The 15,107-nt window shown below is 43.3% G+C and overlaps 1 protein-coding gene across 2 annotated transcripts in view; it reads right to left on the bottom strand.

The window, feature by feature from the left end:
* Nucleotides 1–8,289, bottom strand: part of DSE (dermatan sulfate epimerase) — an 82,557-nt gene extending 74,268 nt beyond the window's left edge. The window contains exon 1 of one of the 2 annotated variants that reach the window (XM_004753550.3): nt 8,054–8,289. The gene's annotated coding sequence lies outside the window, so the exon portion shown is untranslated. The remainder of the gene's footprint in view (nt 1–8,053) is intronic. The other variant, XM_013056728.2, reaches the window with a different exon arrangement.
* Nucleotides 8,290–15,107: the final 6,818 nt, after the last annotated feature.

Raw genomic sequence — 15,107 nt, forward strand, 5'->3', positions numbered from 1 at the left:
CAGGGAGTCTGCTCCCGCCACCCCGCCTGCCTCTCTGCCTACTTGTGGTCTCTGTCAAATAAATAAATAAAATCTTTATAAAAAAATTTTTTAAATGTTCATTTAGTTAAGTAATCTCTATACCCACTGTGGGGCTCGAACTCAAGACTCTGAGATCAAGACTCACTAGGTCGGGGCGCCTGGGTGGCTCAGTGGGTTAAGCCACTACCTTCGATTCAGGTCATGATCTCAGGGTCCTGGGATCGAGTCCCGCATCGAGCTCTCTGCTCAGCAGGGAGCCTGCTTCCTTCTCTCTCTCTCTCTGCCTGCCTCTCAGTGTACTTGTAATTTCTCTCTGTGAAATAAATAAATAAAATCTTAAAAAAAAAAAAATAAAAAAAAAAAGACTCACTAGGTCTTCCAGCTAGGGGCCAGGTAGGTACCCTAACAGATTCTTACTTTGCTCTCTACTTCTACTGGGTTCTGAGTAGAACTGATATAGCTTCTAACTCATGGAAGATTTAAGGTGAAGATAAAGGAGGTAAAGAAGAAATTAAGCTTGCCACCAAAGGGGCCAGCCTGGAGTCATGCTCAGTGCCCCTTCGACTCTCAGAAGTGGACTGGCCCTGCCCAGCTCTGTCAAGTTACACCGAAAACAGGGTGACAGGTAGATGCACCCCAGTCTGGAGTTTCCGGAGGGCTTCCTGGAGGTTGGCATGTGGAGGAAGAGTTGGCTAAAACGATGTCCTGATGGAAAGTTAGAGGGAGCAAGTCTCAGGAAAAGCACGTATGCCTCACTTCACTTGTTGGTCTCACTGAAGCCCCAGGGAGGCTGGAGGGCTGGTGAGGCGATCCTGGTCTGGAGTCATGTGGGTCTTAGTTCGCAGGTTTTTCAGTGCCTCCAAGAATCAAGAATTCCTTTGAGAAAAGTAATTATGAAAACATTTCAAAACTGCTTTAAAACCATGTACTGTAAAACTAAGTTGAAACACCTAACACCAATAGCCTAAGACCCTGACTTTGCTAGGTTCTACTACTTGTGCACTGCTATCACTCTACTTGAACCTCATACACTGGCTGAGAGCGGTTTTTCCAACACTTTGCATTCTATCGAAATGAACCTGCTTTTAAGAGAATTACACCTCAAGTACTGCCTAATTTTTAATATTGAGAAAAAAAACAGAACCACCGGCCTGAAACCCTTGGTTCTCTTGGGGATTCTGTTTTCTTAAACAAACTGAAACAAAGTTCACTTTCCATTTTCATAAATACCATTATTAATTTTTAACCATAAATACTGCTATAAGGAGTTTGGTAAATGAGACAAGTTTCCAGGCTCTCTCTAACATAGGCAACCTCTGTATTTTGACCACATGACTGATGAATGCCCCATATGTTCCTGTGGCCACTACTGCCGGTCTAGTTATGCCATAAAAGAGGGAGCAGAAAAACATAAAAGATATTACTGAAAAGCCCAAATGGAATACTATAGTCTGGTGCCAAAACCTTTTTTTAAGGTTTTCTAGAATAAAAAAGAAATGTGGAGAAAAGCAACCTTGGGGGAGAAAATATTAAGTATAGAGAAGAGGAATTTTCAGGTATTATGTGTACCTGAATGAAAGGTTAATGGATTTTCACACATAATCAGTATTTAGCCTGTGAGCAAATATTTTGTTCTGATAACAAAAATGGTAAACAGAAACCATAAAGGTAACACTAAAACTGACCATTTCTTCTATATTCATATAATTAAATCCTTTTTAATTCCTAAGATTTTCATATCCAGATGAGCCGACGTCATAAAATCAGAACCTGAGAAGACAGATGCTAACATCCCTCCAGGACAGCCTCACTTAAACCTTTCTAAACACAGAAGAACTCCAAGGCCTCCTTCAGAAAGCCATTCTAAAGGTTAAAACATTCAAAAAATACTTCCCTGTATTTAGCATAAATCCCTCTTGATGCTTGCTGTAAGTCGATTTGATTTCCTCTACTTTTTCTTCAGGGACGATGGAAAACAGCTGCTCAACATTCCCTTTCAGGCTACTTTTTCCTTCCTGCCAGGCCCAGTCCCCCCAGGGGAGAAGCGTAAACACTGCAGGTGATTCCAAAATGCAGCTGGCCCAAGCCTGATTCCCACAAGGTTGGGAAGTCTGGCCCCATTTGTGCTTCCTAGAATGCTATCAGTAAACGGCCAAGGCCCCAAGAAGAGCTCTTCACCAGAATCTGTGGAATTTAGAGATCCATGATTGCCAGTCTAAACTCAGCAGGCTCAACTAAAACCGGGCTGCTTCAAGAAGAATGACAGGCAGCGCTACAGAGAGGGTAAGCAGGGCTGTCGGGGGCAGGCCACCTTCCCTGCTCCTCTACCGGGCCTGTCAGGCTGTTGAGTGTACCTTGGCATGGGAACACTTTTAAACTACTTGGTGATTTTTATCATGCAATTCTTGAGTTTCTTGTCACTGACGCAACTTTCTGGACGCACACTAACTTTAGCAATGCAATAACCCTTTCCCTGCTTCGCTCTAAGGCAGTCTTCTAAATGGAAGCGTCCCTCTGTCGTCTGTGACATCTGGAAATCAGTAATTCAATTCCTGCTAGCGTCACGACATGTGCTACTACATGTGTAGGTACTTCCTACATTGTACACTGAAACGTACATAACCAGCCTAAGCTTGTTACCTCCCACTTCATGAATTGCGAACAAATAACCCCATTTTTCCTGCACTAGCCATGAGACTCCAACAGTAAAGCCAGTATATGGCCTGTGTACTTCATCAATAAAAATATTATAGACCCACAAGTTTGGTAAGCCCATTTCCTTTACAAATTCCTCTTAAGAGTTATGAAATGCTGATTCAGCTTTAGTGTGGTATAACATCTGCACGCATCAGGAGCGTATGGCTTAGTAGCTAAGTTTGTTACACGCGAGAAAAATGCAGAAGCCTTGATTTAATCAACAATACAAATTTACAACTCTAAGGCATCTGTGTATGCCATGAGTATTTCAGTCGGAAAGATTTCAATGACAGCTCTTTAACTGATTGTGGACCTATCTGATTTCTACTAAAGAGCAATGTATGCTAATTTAAACACACACACAGAAGTTTACTATGATTATCCTTTTTTTTTTTTTTTTCATATTAACTGGGGAGAAGAGAGGCAATATTAATTCCATAAAGAATACCAAAAAATTTTTTTGGCATGCAGAAATATACGCTCAGTCACAAACTCTCTCTGACCTTGTCTAGGACAATGCAGATGGGCACAGATAACCAATGATGCGTATGTCACGTACAAGCCATGGAGAGTTAATAGCATATATGTCTTCTGTTATATTTTTAAAAACAGGACCATACTTATCTAACAACAATAACCATTCCCAAATATAAAATGTCAAAACAAACCACACTTATTATCAGTATGTTTATAGCTTCTAGATATTACTGAAGAGGCAAATTCAGTTCTTTCAGGAATTGTTTACTAACATTTGATGACAACACTTACCAAGTTCATGCTTATGGAATATCTCAAAGGAGTTGAAACAACTAGAAGGAAATCCAGTGGTAATCTCCATACACGTTAAAAATTCATAGTGTTCTCCTGAATTAAGGACTGAACAAACTACCCCATTCAAGAAATAAACAGATGGCCTCAACAGTCTTTTCTTCTCTTGCCAAATGAAAATCATTCCCTTTTCTTCTTTGTGATCTCCAACAGGCTCTGCGAAGGCTCACTCTGCCTCCTGCAGGTTTATACTCTTCTGGGCGTCTGAAAGAGGATCTGGATTCCACACCCTCAACAGGCTGGAGCTTGCCTGGAGAGGCAGAAGCAAGCCACACAACTGGTAAAGCACCCCAAGACCTTAAGGCAGCTAATGAGAACTGAGCCATGAGCCTAGGACTCTGTAGGAATTTGGGAATGAGAAGAGGCCCCACAATGGAATCCTTACAAGGCCTAGAGTGGAAGAAGACAGAGCTGTGGGAAGAGGGTCTGTAAACAGCCAGTTTACAGCAGTCTGGGAAGCACATAAGCATTGGATGGAGCTGACAGTCCCTGGTCAGTAGTGAGTAGAAAAAGGGATAATACACAACATCTGTAGGAAGATGAAATATAAGAGTCTTAATCACATGAACTTGAAGTCATGAAGGAGAAAAGCAGAATTAAAAGTGCAATATAGGTTCACCTCATACTTAAGGTAGGCCACTAATTATTTGTAAAATGACAGACAAGTCTCTTACCTCCACAGTATTTGCACTTCCACACCCCTAAAATGAGGCTAAGACACCTGTTCTGTATCACTCTTCAGTTCCATAGGCTAAAATATGAAAATACTAGATATGAAAAAATACTTCACTGTACTAGGCGATTTTAAAATGCAAGTATTCATGTAGCCATATGATCTATCAGGGACTTTTCCTTTCCTTCAATTGTCTAAACATATGAATTTGTGAGCAAGAGTTTATTAAACCTAATGGCACTTCTTTACCCCACCCATAACACTTTCTACTAGTTTGAGTCTTTTCTGTGACACTTCTCCACCAGCTGCTAACCAAACCACTTTTCTGTGTGTGACTAGAAGTTGTGAAACACTAAGTGTAAACAGATCAGAACATGGGACTAAGTTTATTCACTAACAAAAAGACTTTATTTTTTTTTTTTATGTTTTAAGGTTTTATTTATTTATTTGACAGAGAGAGACAAAGCAAGAGAGGGAACACGGGCAGGGGGAGTGGGAGAGGGAAAAGCAGGCTTCTCACCTAGCAGGGAGTCCCACTCAGGGCTCGATTCCAGGACCCCAGGATCAAGACCCAAGCCAAAGGCAGATGCCCAATGACTGAGCCACCCAGGTGCCCCAGAAAGATTTTCTTTAAAGAACAACTATTTCAATTAAAAATATTATCCCCTTGGGGCGCCTGGGTGGCTCAGTGGGTTAAGCCTCTGCCTTCGGCTCAGGTCGTGATCTCAGGGTGCTGGGATGGAGTCCCACATTGGGCTCCCTGCTCAGCAGGGAGCCTGTTTCCCTCTATCTCTCTGCCTGCCTCTCGGCCTACCTGTGATCTCTGTCAAATAAATAAATAAAATCTTTTTAAAAAATTATCCCCTTAATGCAGAGTTTAATTTTTTAAAAGATTTTATTTATTTGACAGAGAACACAAACAGGGGAAGCAGGATAGGGAAAAGCAGGCTCCCCGCTGAGCAGGGAGCCCAATTCCGGGCTCCATCCCAGGAACCTGGAATCATGACCTGAGCCAAAGGCAGCAGCTTAACGGACTGAGCCACCCAGATGCCCCCAAAGTTTAATTTTTAAAAGGGAATTTCCTATTAGAATCGGGCATTAACGTTGGCAACACTTTGAAATTCATCCATCCTTAATTATCATTGTCACCAGATGGACGCACAGATCAGTGCCTCAGGAATCTGGGATTTTAATATCTAGTTCCTATTCTGCCACTAACTCGCCCAATGAATTGATGGGAAAACATTTTCTCTTTTTGGTAGTCGGGGCTTATACACTTGCCTAACTCCCATGTTGGGCACTGATTCTACGTTTAGAGAATTTCACTGTCTCGTCCAAACATCTCTGGCTAATGGGGCGACTGTCAGTTAGAGGAAGATAGTGTAATTCCAAGATGAAGAACCCCTCAGGCATCAGTAACAAGAACTGTCCTGTCCTCTGCTTGGACACATTCTTCCAAAAGGCTGCTGCCCATCGATCCTTATCAAGTCCCTCACCAACTCCTTCAAAATAGTAAAGGTCCAGCCCCTCTCGGTAAATGAAATACCAATATCCACTAAGATGCTGAAGTTCCCTCTATCATGGGCTCCTCACTCCAAGGCCTGTCACAAACACAATCCAGGACAATAACACTATTTCTCTTTTTTGAAGGGGCGGGAGGGCTGAAAAATGATAATAATACTTACTATATTTTAGTAAGTATATATATGTATATATACTGCATGACATATATGTATATTAAATTATATATTTTGATATATTAATATGATATATTAAAAGCCAAGTTTAAATATTTTATCTTTATTCATTTCCAACCATTTGCTGCAATCATAATACTGAATGGGAATAATGTAATTTCTTTCACACAACACAGTGTGAATCTGAGGCAGTACAAATCAATACCAAAATAATCTACCACAAAGAACATGAAAATATGTATAAGTACTTTATTACATAATTGCAGAATGCACTTTCACCTATAATCATAAAACACTTTTTCAGAGGTTAAATAAGCTTTAAAAAGAAGCACTGAGGAAGGCAGGACATCTGCGAAGTTAAGAACTTCATGGATGTCCACCATGTCCCCGCCAGGCAGCAGTGCAAAATTACCTGGACTAGCCAGACCACAGATCTCACTGAAAACATGTATTAGCTAATTTGTGAACTAATTTTATAAATACTAAAGTTGACACTCACACAAATGTTAGCCACTATAATGGCCCTGACCTCATGTGGCGAGCCTAGCTGATTTCCTACCGGTGTCTTCTCACACGAGGCCCCTAACCTCAGAGATGACTGAACTGTAAGTAGTTACTAACCTGAATGTAAAAATGTACTTCACAGGCCACTGTCTTTATTAACCAAAAATTGTTGAAACTGACACTGACATGATCTACCAATGATGGAAAATGACACTTCCCAGGCTCAAACTCTCAGGTGCTGCTGCTTTATGTTTTCTCCCATCGGATTTTGACAACGCCAGGAGAACTAGGGCAGTTTCTTACAGACGTCTGCAGATCTCCTCAGTTACGAGCACGGTCTTGCATTTTTTGCTGTACCCACACAGCGGGGTCGGTAGATGATGGAGGCATTAAATTTCACCCTTTCTCACTTTTACTGAAATACATCTAACCTACACACTTCAGAAAAGGACTTAGGCCCATAGGGTGACCTTAAAAGAAAAAAGTTAACACGGGACAAATATTTAGATCATCCCATACTCAATTCTTCCAAGGTCATTACATTTTTGTGATCCCATTTTGGTAGTACTGTCTGAATAGTCTACCAAATATGGCACATACATCATTTCAGAAGTTATCATTTATTGAGAAAATTTTAAAAAGCTGAAGAAAAGGGAATTCCTGAAAGATTAAATTCTGTCAAAAAGACTGAAAAGCCTGTTTTGAAAAGATGTCTAAGTGAGGACGTCGTTGCTCAAATTTAATGTCTCATTAACCAGGTCGAACGAAAGAAAAGTTAAAGAACTTGACAACACGAAGATCCCTAGAAACTCCAAGTGTCGTTTCCCGAGCGAAGGAATTCCAGGTAAATGAGGCTCCTGCGTTTCAGCCGCGGGTTTGGTTTCAGGCTCCGGGGGCGGCCAGCTAAGCCGAGGCAGCCGCCTCAAACGAGCGATGAAAACGAGAAAGTTCGCGGGTCACAAACTTAGCTCAGATTGCAGCCGCGACCGATCTCCAGCCCATGTGGCATTGCTTACAGAGCTTCCCAGCCAGTGAGTCAAGCGTCCCACCACCACCACCAGGAGCTGCCGCGAGAGAGCTTTACCCGCGGTCTCCGAGCGTCGGCGGAGCCAAGCGGCGCTGGAATCCGGCACCGGGGGAGGCTCGGGACGGGCTTCCCCCGCTTCCGCAGCCGCACGGAAGGGCCGCCCGCGCACCGAGGGGTCCGCACGCACGACCACCACCACCCCCTCCCCAACCAGCGGGGCACGCGGGGGAAGAGGGGCGCGAGGCTGTGCCGGCCGGCCCGTCCGAGGGCAGCGGGAGCCCCGCGGGCGGGCCGGGGAAGCTCGGCGCCGAAAGCGGTGTCCCGGACCTCACGGTGCGCCGACTCCGCGCCGGGCGCTGCAGGAGCGGGAAGGGGCCAGGAGCTGCCCTGACCCGGCAAGCCCAGGGCTCGGGCTCCACGCCTCGCGCGCCCTCCAGCAGCCCAGCCGCACCGGGCCCGGGCGAGCCGCCCGCAGCGCTCCGCGCCCGGCAGGGGACGTGGCTCTCCTTGTGCCGCGGGCGCCCGGGGACCCGCCCGAGACCCCGGAAGAAAGTTGCGCCGCGCGGGGCCCAGAACGGCGCCCGCCGCGCGCGCCCCTCCGCTTACCGCTCCTCGCCGCGGCTTCGTCCTCTCGGGCGTCGTCTCCCCAGCTTCGGCCCAGGCTCCGGAGCCCCCTCCCGGCCCCCTCACCCCAGGGCGCCCGGGCCCGCGGCGCCCTCAGAGCCGAGCCCTCCGCGCGCCCGCCGCGCCTAGGGTGCCGGTGGGCGCCGCGCCACGGGATGCGCCGCTGCAGCCTCGGGCGGCGCTACTGCGAGCTGGGCGGGCGGGCGGGCGGGCGGGTGTGGGGTGTGGGCGAAGCGGGAGGAGGGCGGGACGCGGCCGGCGCTGAGGCTCGGTGGAGGGAGGAGGAAACCGCAACGTCACCAGAGCCCGGGGAGGCGAGAATGGGGAGGGGGAAACGGAGACCCCCGAATCCTCGCCGGACCCCGACCTCCGGCCCGCCCCCGCCTTCTCCCCGCCTCCTCTCGGGGGACTCCGGGCTCCGCGCTGCGTTCGGCCTTCCCCTCCACTGGGGCCCCGCGCACCCTTCCCCTCCACGCACCCCTGCCTTGCCAGGCCTCTTTGGCTCCGAGTCCCTTTAGTTTCCAAGTGACCCACACGCTTCGGGTTCGACTGTGAGCGATACTTTTGGAGGCCCGGGGGGAGGAGCTGATGCTTCCGCAGAGTCTGGGAAGGAAATCGAGGAAACCTTGCTCCCGGGGCTGTGGCCCACTCCCCTCCCCTTCTCCACCATCGTTACTCCTCCTTTTTTCCTGCGTTCGATTTTACTCTCAGAGAGAAGGGAGGAAATCACCTACTTAGAAGCAGTTCTCTCCTTAACTGCACTGACGAGATCTCTAAATCCTAAAGCACTGATCCCTGCAAACTCAACCGATTTTAAATCATCAAAGGTAAAGGGATCTGGGACAGAGCATTTGAGGTTCTCGGCTTTCAAGAAGAAATTTCTTTTACCTTACCTCCTAGGCCCGTGTAGGGAGGAGGGTGAGGGAGGAGGAGGGAGAGGAGAGAGACCTCTGATCCCTCCAAGTTTTTCAGGTGGAGGATTTGCAACCTTAGTAGTCACAACCTCTTCGGAGAAGTTTCCTCCCTTTTCTTAAAGCAGCCACTGCACGCAACGCAGCCTGGTCCATCTTGACTCCGGGAAGGTGTCCCATATGACCAGGACATCACCTGAGGCCTGACTTTTTGCCTCTCCGTGTTAGCCTGTAACCAAACCTGCCAGAGCTAGGGGTACGAAAGTGATGTTTACGCATTCATTAGAATCGGAGATGTTTTACCAGATGGCAGTTTTTCCTGGGTTTGCCTCAAAGTGCTTTGTTGGGTTCTAAAAGGCCACCTCCATCCATTTCCCTTGTCATCAGAGGTTCTCAGGAACTTCCACATTAGGCCACATTAGGAAAAATGTGGATGTCTACTTTTATACTTCTCCTTTAAAAAAAAAAATGCACTTGAAGAGAGATTCCTTACAGTTCAGCAGGAAGTGGTTTCATTAAATTTTTTTAAATGTTCACTCAGGTAAACCACTGATCTGCATAAATTTCCTGAAGTTTTAAAGGTGACCTGTGGAGCAGAGGAGAAAGGGCTCTCTAATTTAGAACTGGCTTTAATCTGCTTTAAATTCTTATTTGTGATTTATTACTAGAGGCCTTGGAAAACTAACTGCAGTGTCTCGGTTTCCTTATCAGTAATGTAGAGATACAGTACCTCCGCTGAATGGTTGTACAATAAAAATAACTAATATTTGAGAGTTACTACATGCCAGACACTGTGCTAAGAGATTTACATGTATTAATTCAATTAGAGAGGATTAATTGTGAAAGTGCCTGGCTGTAGAAAGAAAGTAATCCAGAAGTGTTCACTTCCATTGATCTTCTCGAATTTGGAAGGCACCTTAGAAAAAGCATTTGGTTTGATTTATTTAACTTCTCAACAAGTAGTCATCTAGGTCAGCGATTTTCCAACCTAGAACAGTAAATCAGCAGAGGGACTTTGATAAAATACTTTTAATGAGGGCCCCACACCAGACCAATGAATCAGAATCTCTAGGGCTAGAATCTAAGCAGCAGCCTTTAAAATCTCTTCGCAGGTGATCATAATGGGCAACCAGGATCTAGAACTCTTCAAAGGTGACAGTACCTATTGTCATTTGTTTCCCTTCACCCCCAGTTTTGCTTTCAATTGATCTAGAATCTGCTTTTGGATAACATCTTCCCCTTGCAAAAGCCCCCTCTACAAAAGGCTTCAAAGATTGGCAACTTTGACCCCTGGTGTCTTCCAGGAAGCGTCTGGCACCTTGACTGCACTGAAAAGTTCTCCAGTTTGTCTGGAACCAAATGCATCAGCTTTTCTGCATCCTTTCTGAAAACCTCTTAGAAGGCAGTTTCCTTTGCCATTGTCCCTCTTAAAATCTGACCCCAATAATAAACTCAAGGTTTCATCTAAATAACAGAGTAAAAGGATGTTGAATGGCTTTGTTCTAATTACTGTATTCCCTCAAGTAAATCCTGTGAGCTATTAGAGCAGCAGTATTACCCTAATGACTCCTGGATTACTCCTAAAACTCTGAAGTAGTCAAGGCTTCTTCGTGACTACTCGGAAACACATCTTCCCAACCCACACGCATTCTAGTTGGTGTTCCTCCCTTAACATGATTCTGTTAAGTTGGATTGTGCTGTCTGTCACGCCTCTTCTTTTAGCTCGTTGACATGCTGAATATCACTGATGTAATTAATTGAGTAATTCTACCTCCCAATTATATGTCTTCTGCAAATTTGGTCTGTTTGCCATGCCATCATTCAAGTTCTCATTCTGAGGCACTTCCCACTGCCAAATAACACCGAATTAGCACGCTGTTGATGAATATTCTCATCAATGAAGGACTCACGTGTTAGTCATATCTTCTTTTCTTGTTCCAGAGCAGCAGCTAAAGTGCATATGTGCTTGGCATCTTTGTAGAAATTAGAAAAAGTTACCCACCCATACCCAGGCCAAGGGATTAGGAAAAAGCAACGTCTTCCTCCCAGATACAGACAAATGTGTTGTCTATGAGATGTCCTTGCTCTACTGGCAGAGCAACATTGTCAAAAAAAGGAAATGACTACTTAGCGAATTCTTCTTAACTCCTGGATTTCTGACTTTTCTAAATGCCTAAATATTACCGTAAGAATAGGTTTATTGATTTTTCTCAGGATATGTAAAAAGCCCTTTGTCTTAATTTCAGGAATCTAAGCGCTGCTTTTTTGAAAATTGGAACTCTACCTGTCCATCTCTGGTCTTTTAGTGTTCATCTCTCTCTGTGCTGATTCGAGATGAAAGTCCTTATTTGCAAACTCTCCTTGCTGAGATATAATTTTTGTAGACAAGAGAAGTTAAGCTTTAGGGAGCTAGGTTATCTTCGTGCAAATTCTTCACCTAAGTTTGTAATTAGTTCTCACAGAGCTCATTTTACTCTTTCAGTTGAATGATTATTTTTTCATGATAAGGAAGAAGAAAGGAATGAGTTCTCTTTGTTGTCTATATCTCAAGTAGGAGCATCCCTTCTATGCTCTTTTGGTCTGAACAAAACAAAAAAATATATGTATATACAAAGAAAACTAACACTCTCTCTCTCTCTCTCTATATATATATATATATAGTTGTCCTTACGGTTTATTCTTGGCTCTAGCCTAATGGACCCCAATTTTATAGGGCTGTTAAAAGCACATAATTTCAGTTCTCTTGTTTAATTCAATAAACTCAAATTTGCCCTTTAGGTTTTACTAACCAGCCAGCTGGTCCATGACCATACAACTTCCTTCATCCTTGAAATGCTTTTTTTTTTTTCTTTCTCTCCCTATGCCAAATAGTCTATTTGTAAAACTGCTTTACCCTACACCTTTAAAGTTTCATCTTTGAGTCACTGAAGAGGTATGATCATTTTGGTTTGCTCCAGCCCAACAGCCCTTGAGTTGCACTTACTCAGTAATAGTCGTCAGTTTCCCTTCCATTTCTGAGCATTCAGCCCTGCTCAGACATCTACCCCAGGCTTCTCCAAACCCCCGACTCATACCCACAGTCTCCCTGACTTGCCCAGTGCCGACCAGCCCCTCTCCACTGCCCAGACTGTGCTGTTGCTACTGCTTCATCTTCAGATAACTCAAGCTTTCTGAAGTTAGTTTTCATCATTAAAACAAAAGAAAACATTTACCGGTATTATTAACCATAATTGAATTGTACCCTCTCCATCCTCAGTCACAATTTAAGGCTTTTATATATAATTCTTATTCAGGTATGGTACATATTTCCTGGCTTTAAAATCTCCTAACAGATCATGTATGCCAGGTTACTGATATAACTAGCATTACTAGCCTCATTTGACTGGAAACAGGCTCAGAGAGTTAAAGTGAGTTTCCCAAGATATAATTGGCTCAGAGCACATAGAATTACGTTTTCTGATATCAAATCCAGGTTCTTTGTACTAAATCACTTGGTCTATACTAACTTCATACCTAAAATCCCCACTTTTAGTTTGAGTGTCCTCAGGTCAATGTTATTCTCCATTCTCAATTGACTTTTGAATAGATCATTTTTGTATCACTTACTGATTTATTTTGAAACTACCTGAGGTGGGGGCACCTGGGTGACTCAGTGTGTTAAGCATCCAACTCTTGATTTGGCTCAAGTCATGAGCTCAGGTCATGAGAACCATGACATTGAACTGTGTCAGGCTCCACACTGGGCATGGAACCTGCTTAAGATTCTCTCTCCTTCTTCCTCTGCCCCTTTCCCCTGTCCTCCTCTCTTGAGAAAATGAAACAAAAACAAAAAATAAAATAAAATAAAACACCCAAGGTGTCCCATACACCTGCCAAGGGACAGCACTATTCTCTGAAATTAAACAAATGATTATTGATATTTGCAACATGAATGACTGATGTTGTTTTGTTTTGTTTTGTTTTAAGATTTTTATTTATTTATTTGACAGACAGATCACAAGTAGGCAGAGAGGCAGGCAGAGAGAGAGAGGAGGAAGCAGGCTCTCCGAGGAGCAGAGAGCCCGATGCGGGGCTCGATCCCAGGACCCTGGAACCATGACCGGAGCTGAAGGCAGAGGCTTTAACCCACTGAGCCACCCAGGCGCCCCTTGTTTGTTCTTTTGAGTCATGAAAAGAACCGAAAGTAGTTTAAGCATATTTAATATTAATAATAATATTTTTCTTAAATGTGGCTTTTGAGTACTATAAAGAACTGTCAACATCACTGAGGAGTTTAGAATGGATGTTCACTGAGGCATGATTTAATTTAGTGATTCCTTATAACAAGTGCTTCCGTACCAAATTCCTGACTCTTTTCACCAAATTCTGGCTTCTTCTAGAAAAGTGCAATTAAGGAAGAATTGCTTTAAGAAGATTCTTAAGACAGGTTCATGGCCCAGGAATCTGGTTGCCCAATGTCCATGTGCTATGTCAGTGTGTTATTCCAAGAAATAACCCAACTTCTGTCTTCATGCACCCCACTCACTCACAGTGCAGCTTTAAGTATTTGAGACTAGGCCAGGTTTGCATTAGTTTGGAAGCTAAGCCTTATGGGACTTTATGCAAATGTATTGAGGAGGATAAGGAGTGGCTTTGGCAATATTCTGTAGTAGTAATTCTAATGCCATATTAGCATCACCTGGGGGGAGGGAGTACCTAAAAACACAGCAATGCTTAGGCTCACTCTCAGAAATTCTGATTTAATTCTTTCTAGAATGAAGCCTTGGCATCCCATATGTTGTTAAATATACCAGATGGTTCCAGTGTGCAGCCAAAGTCAGAACCAATGTTCCATAGCATTAGAACAATCTAGGGAGCTTTTAGAGTTTCTGGTGGCTTCTAGTGGCCTGTGCCAATCAAAGCATACTGACTGGGGTGTTTAAAGCCCTGTGATTCCGATATATAGAAAGTTTGGGAACCACCATTTTGTAGAAGTGTTACTAAATGGGCACTTGAACCAAATGAAGCATTAGATTTTGATAATATATTAATTTACCATATAATCGATAATGATTTAATAATTACATACAATATTGCGAAGATTGCTTTACATTTACTTTCATTTACATAAAATATTATGAAGATTGCTTTTCATTTACCAGTTCACTAAGTACTACTGTTGGATATGCAGTTTGAGGAAGTAATACTTGGTTTTAGTATTAGCTGAAATAGTGAAGTTGTTTCAGTAGTGAATGTTTCACTTCAAATTTCTGCTGCCCAAGTATTAAAAATACTAAGATCCAATGAAACTTAACAGCTAGGCTACTCAGGACTTTTTCTTCTGCCAACGACATCAACTGTATTAAGCAAAGAAAATCTTGGCTGTTTTGCATTTTGATAAAATCTTTCAGATGATCTTTTGGATGACAGGAATAATTGCCAGTTTGCTGGTATTAAACCTAAGTATGTAACCCAATTACATTTTTCCATACATTTTTCTAAACTAACTCCAAAAAATACAGGTAGCTTCTTCTGCATTCTAGTTCTTGTGATTTTTATAAATAATTCCATTTGGGGGTGGCCATTTTTGCTCTTCATGGCCAAATGGAAAACACTGGTGTTTTTTAAAAATGCTAAAAAGGCAAAAACAACAACAAACCTAAAACAGCAAAATAAAAAACCCAACTACAATCTAACAGAAAAACAGTATTTCTTAGAAGCACTTCTCATCTATGCAAAAAAGAAGAAAGAAGAAACCTTGGAATAATCATATGCCAACCCTTTCATTTTCCTAAGAAACTGAGGTTAGCATAGGTGGTGATTGCCAGTTCTTGTTGCTAATTACTGGTAGAGATGGGAAAACTGGGTCCTAGCTGCATGTTCTTCTTCCCACTTCTCCATACTGTATATTTGGCCAAAAAAGTCTAACTTCTTCTTTTGAGGTTCTCATATTGTACATGAACTGTAGCAATTTATTTTAAAATGTAAATCTGCATTCTTCCCATTAACAAAATACTGATGCATAAGGAGAAGTAAGCTTTAGTTTTGGAGGAAATCAAATTCCTATTCAAAATGTAAATTGATGGCACCCTGCATTCAACACTGTTAAACTTGATAGTGTATGCTACATATAATTTTCCAGTGAC

Source organism: Mustela putorius, unplaced genomic scaffold, assembly GCF_011764305.1.
Source record: "Mustela putorius furo isolate JIRA1106 unplaced genomic scaffold, ASM1176430v1.1 tig00000450_pilon_pilon_pilon, whole genome shotgun sequence".
Lineage (NCBI taxonomy): Eukaryota > Metazoa > Chordata > Mammalia > Carnivora > Mustelidae > Mustela > Mustela putorius.